This window comes from Gymnoscopelus braueri, assembly GCF_963280865.1.
Source record: "Gymnoscopelus braueri genome assembly, chromosome: 23".
NCBI classification, from domain to species: Eukaryota; Metazoa; Chordata; class Actinopteri; order Myctophiformes; family Myctophidae; genus Gymnoscopelus; species Gymnoscopelus braueri.
In genome coordinates this window covers 1,374,531-1,380,531 of record NC_137625.1, presented here as the reverse complement: position 1 = coordinate 1,380,531, position 6,001 = coordinate 1,374,531, and positions in this window count along the sequence as shown.

The window sequence follows — 6,001 nt, the reverse complement described above, 5'->3', positions numbered from 1 at the left end:
ATAACATGACATATTTGAATAGCTTAGTATTGAATGCACAATAACATGGTATGTTTATACATATTTTGTAGAGAAAGAAAAGGTCTTTTGCACACCTACTGGGACAACCTGTGGGTAGGAGCAGGCTCCAGGCAACCATATGTTCATGTTTATACATATAAAACACCATTTTATACATAAATATATATGTGCTGGCCTACCCACTACCCTACGAGGTAGGGGGTCCCTGCTCCATCACCCCATCAGTTTGGGGGTCCCTGGCCTGAAAAGGTTGAAGACCCCTGATCTAATCTAAACATACAGCTACACAAGACAAACATAGACATAGACATGATCACAAGATCCAGATCATAATAGCTACTAATAGCTCCCTCCTCCTGTTTCCATTATTGGTGGCACCAATGGAAGTACTGCAGGTACAAATGAGAATGTGTACCTTTTGTTTTTAGCTACAGGAGTCTTTAACCTTTGGCCGGAAGGCAATGATTCATATTCAGGATTTAAGGGATGAGAGCTGTCCGCTGTCCGCTCTGATAGATGACGCTTTCTTAAGCACCTGCTCGTCATATATACTGTATATCATTGGTTCTCAAAGTGGGGTCCGGGGACCCCCAGGGGTACTTGAGGGGGTTCCAGGGGGTCCCCAGCTAAATGATGGGTAGGAACCAAATGGACCCTTATGGGTCTGTAACTCTGAGAGTGTACAAATGGAACCAAATGGACCCTTATGGGTCTGTAACTCTGAGAGTGTACAAATGGAACCAAATGGACCCTTATGGGTCTGTAACTCTGAGAGCGTACAAATGGAACCAAATGGACCCTAACGGGTCCATTTGTACACTCTCAGAGTTAAATCTAACATTGATTTTACAATATAAATTGGGGTCCCAGGCATAGAAATGCCATTAAATGGGGGTCTGTAGCCCTAATGCATGTCAAACTGGGGGTCCTTGAAGTTAAAATGGTTGAAAAGCACTGCTAGAGCCTTAAAAATCTTCTCTTATGGGGGTCCCTGGCATATCTTTTCAAATGGGGGTCCGCGGGCTAATAAGTGTCAATTTGGGGGTCCTTGACATGAAAAAGTTTGAGAACCACGTACTGCTCTATATGACTCAGACAGCTGAATTGTACCCCCGCAATCTTAATTACACTTGTCCTAGCCTGGTGTGGTCAGACTAATATCAATTCAATTCAATTCAAAGGAGCTTTATTGGCATGAGAAAACATACGTTTGCATTGCCAAAGCAATATCAGTGCAGAGGGCAATTTGCCAATTTCTTGTTTGTTTTTTGCCCTGGCAGATTCGTATGGTTTCCAAGCTATAAACGTGTCCACCTGGCTCTCATTAACTCATATAAATGCTCTACACTTTGTGTAGAAGATGGAGAGATTCCCTCCATTTAAAGTCTATACACACAGACACAGGCCCATCATCACATATAACAGCATCTTACAGATATTCATTTAACCAGTGTTATTATATTGCACCACCAACAGATGGCACTACTGCGCTGCTGTGGATCAACTATGGAGACCCATAGCAGTGTTCAGTAGTAAAACACTAAACTGTTTCCTTTTTTAATTGTTTTATCATTGATTCAAAGGTTATAGTTTGTTATTTAAATTAATAAATAAACAAATATTGATATATGTTATTTGTAACTTTTTATTTGACAATGGCATGGCTAAACAATGGCATTGTGTATAGTTGGTATAAAGTTTAAAAACACATAAAGGCATCAATCATCTTGGCAAATGCCTGGTTAAAAAGGAGGGGTTGTAGTTAAACCAATAGGAACAATAAAGTGTTTGGTAATGTTTTGGTGTGATTGTAGGAATATCTCACCTGCTGACCTCAGGATGTCAGACTGAAGGACAGCCTGTCACATGAGCAACACGGCTCCCCATGGAACCACAGAACCATGGGGTCTTCATGGAACCATGGGGTCTTCATGGAACCATGGGGTCTTCTTGGAACCATGGGGTCATCTTTCCTCTTCATCCTCTACACACCACTGCGGTTTCATGTCAAGGATCCCCAAATGAATAATGTTTTGGCCAAAGATCACCACCTAAAATATCTAGTGCCAGGAAGGCAGGGACCCCCATAGAAGATTTGTGTTGTTACAATGGTTCAATAAGAGGTTGTGAACCTGAAGTGTTTACCTGAAAAAGGGAGAACTTGAACATTAATGCTAGTGAGCATTTGTTTTATATATGTTTGATTTAATTGATTTAATTTACAATCATTATTTCACTAAATATTTGATTAGTTTTCATAAAAAACCTGAGTTGTGTGATTTCATTACCCGGCAAGAGGGACTATTTTCTATGAGAGAGAGGCATACTTTTGGTTAAAAGTCCTTGGTTAAGAGTAAAACTAGAATGTGTATCTGTACCTTAACTGCTAAAGGTCTGTCTTATTTAAGAGATCCAAGATCATTATTAAGCTTAATAAAATAGATACATACATACATTAATAAAATAGATGTTTACTGCAGGGAGTGCTATTTGAATATAGCAGAGCTTTTACATATTGCAATATTTTTGAAACATTTTCACAACACAAATCTTGTATGGGGGTCCCTGGCACAGGGAGGGGGGGGGGGTCTGCAGCCAAAAACATTCCCCTCAAAACATCCAACTGATGAAGTTAAACTTTAGTAAGAAACCCTTAAGTTCACTGGTAATGTAACTACTAAAGTTACTTACGGCACCCCCACAGGGTACCCCCAGGCACCCCTTACAGGCACCCCCAGGGGTCCTTGGGGGGATACCAGGGGGTCCCCAGCAAAATGTGTTAAAAGCGTCACAATCATGTTAACCACTTTATCCATATTTTAATACTTTGGCTATTGAAGAATAGCAGATTTGAAAAATATGTGCAAATCTTTAAATCTGTTTTTTAAACATTTTTAACACAAATCTTTGCTTCTGGGGGTTCCTGGCACAACATATTTTCAGGTGGGGGTCCGCGGCCAAATGCAAATCAATTTGCGGGTCCTTGGCACGAAAAAGTTTGAGAACTATACTGCTTTAAGCTAGCTTTAGCATTAGAGTTAGCAGTTAGCACAACATATACAGTTCATAGTTATAATATCAATAGATATGAACTTTGTGTGGATCAATTCCTCCTGTTTTCACAGTGTGCTTATTGTCATACAGTCCAGACTATAGAACAAACTAATTACACTAACATGTGTTCACAATGTTCACTATTAAACTGATAGAATAACTTTAACACACAATTCATTTAATTTCTCCATTTCACGTTTCAACCACTTTGTTTATGTCCGTCCCTCTCTCTCGTCCGGGTTGAAACACACTCCTCTACGTGCTCGGGCCACACAGCAGATCTTAACCCCATAAATGCTGGTTAAAATAGTTTCCATGACAACCTTTTGTTTGTTTGATCAGACAAAACATAAACTCCCAATGAAATAATAAGGTACCATGAATTGGAACATATTGCCTATATTTAATTTGACAAATTGTGACCCATAATATTTTTTATGTTTTCAAGGCTTCAACAGGTTTTAATGTTTTAACACTATTTATAACAGTGGTGTTACACCAACTTGTCAGTGTTTAAAGCTCACTTCTATATCTGTCCATTAAATACTTACAATAGGTCTACATCCTACATTGTACCTCCCTCTATCTCCTCAACCTTGTACAGATCTACAATCCCATACGAGTCACTCATGTACAAATGATCTTCACACACATGTTTTGGTAGTTTAGGTACTTTCTGGAAAGCTCCTCCCAGTTCTAGTAACCTCTGACATTATTTATCTAGATAAAGCTCCCACCCATATGAGGTGCTTTCTTGTCTTAAATACCAGTACCCTATACCCTATCACCAAACATGAGATTAATGTTAAACTATCCCTCAAACATTTACAAAGACGACAGCTAGGGCACTTTCTTTCCAGTAGCCCAGGGGTTCACTGTTCACAAACGTTTTCAGCTCCCAAAAGCTAAATTTGGAGCCTCCCTTTGACCAAAACGTACAAAATAATGAAAATGAAATTTGAATTGGGGGGAGGTATGAAAATCTTTTGCAATAATAATTTTAAAAAATTGTACGAAACATAGGCCTACGTAAAGAAAAATATATTTACTCACGACCCATAAAAATGTTGTCAGTGACCCAAAATTGAGTCCCTATCCACTGCACTAGTCATAACTTCAATAACTGATTGCAGGCCTACATGTGTTTACTCATACCAACTCCACCCCAAAGTCATGTGTTTCATGCTACTAGTCTGAACCTCTACTCAGCAGTTCTTTCAAGATATGACACATACTATAGGTTCAGTCCTTAGTGAGTGACTTTAGGTATAGTTTCAACTCCTTTAAACTATATAGTTTTACTATTCCTAACTTATTTGCATACATATTTGTTACTCCTATTACCTATTAATGTCTCACGGTAATCATTCTTCTCTTCTAATCCTTCCATAATCAAATCACGTTGACTGACACACTATTTGTTTTATCTTATGGGTCCATTTGGTTACATTTGTACCGTATCAGTTAAAATGATCACATGTTGCACTAGAGGGGAATCCCAAATGTAATTCCACTTTTTAGATTGTCACTTCCCCTTTCTGTTGGATGTCTTTATCAGTAACTGACCCTGTGTCTAAAAGTTACACAATGTCAAGCAACTGCTAAATATCTTCCAGTTAGTTTAGGTCACACAAGGTTATTTAGCACACATCATAATGTGTAACATAACCATCAGTTCTAATATAATTAATTAAGGTGGTAATAAATGCATTTATTCTGATAAATTAAATCTCCTAGTAAAATAAAAAACAAGCACAAGCGTATTAAATGTCTTCATGCATTTCCTATGATGTTTTTTCCCCCCAAATTACATCAATCACTCAGAAGAAGACTTCCTCATGGTTGTTCTCTTCACTGCGGTCGTCATCAGCCTGGGTTGCTGAAGGCTGTAGGTTTCATACATACTGAACCAATGGAAAGTATTAACAAGAGCTTGTGACTAAATAATAACCACATTGGATCCATTGGAAAGTTTCCCATCCTCCTATAATTTGCCAATGCTCTGTAGTGGTAGGTAGGTAGGTACAGTAGGGTGGTGAGACCATCGCCATGGTTACGGGACTGCCCAGCTGTGGGATGGCCCCGCGAGCTATGGGACGAACTGCCTCCCAGGCTGCCAGCTCATGTGCGCATATCCCCCCACGGATGCGTCGACCGGGTATGGACTATAGTTTCCTGAAAAGTAACAGTTTCTGACATACAAGGTTTCCCCTCGACAGCGACAATAACTATGTTTTCTGAAATATTCTCTGTTCCTGTCACCTTTGACCTACAGGTCTCTCATCCTCCATTTCAATTCAATTACATTTTATTAAAGTGCCAAATCACAACAAGTTGTCTCAAGTCTCTTTTCATAATAGAGCAGAGACCCGACATGCGGTCACACCCTGAGCAAGCAGTCTTTGTGACAGTGTCCCAGTGGCAGCGAAAAACTCCCCCTGAACTGGGATAAATGTCAGGCACACCCAGGCTCTATGGTGGGAGGCCTTCAGGCTCTATGGTGGGAGGCCTTCTGGCTCTATGGTGGGAGGCCTTCTGGCTCTATGGTGGGAGGCCTTCTGGCTCTATGGTGGGAGGCCTTCAGGCTCTATGGTGGGAGGCCTTCTGGCTCTATGGTGGGAGGCCTTCTGGCTCTATGGTGGGAGGCCTTCTGGCTCGACCGTGTCGGGGAGGGAGGGGGGAGTTTCCATGAGTTTTCATTCTCTACTCTTGACTTCATGTATGCTGCAGTGAAGGGCAGGAATTAGTCTATCAGGTACAGTCGGTACCAATCAAATGGCCAATTTTAATACAGAGCCCATTTACGTAGATAATTGCATGGGATGATGTGACCCTCTTTCTTCAGGCTGTATGGTGCAAGTATGACTATATAGTTCTGACTGAAGTGTTATCTGGGTTCAGTTAATTGGGCTTTTTAATGAGAATG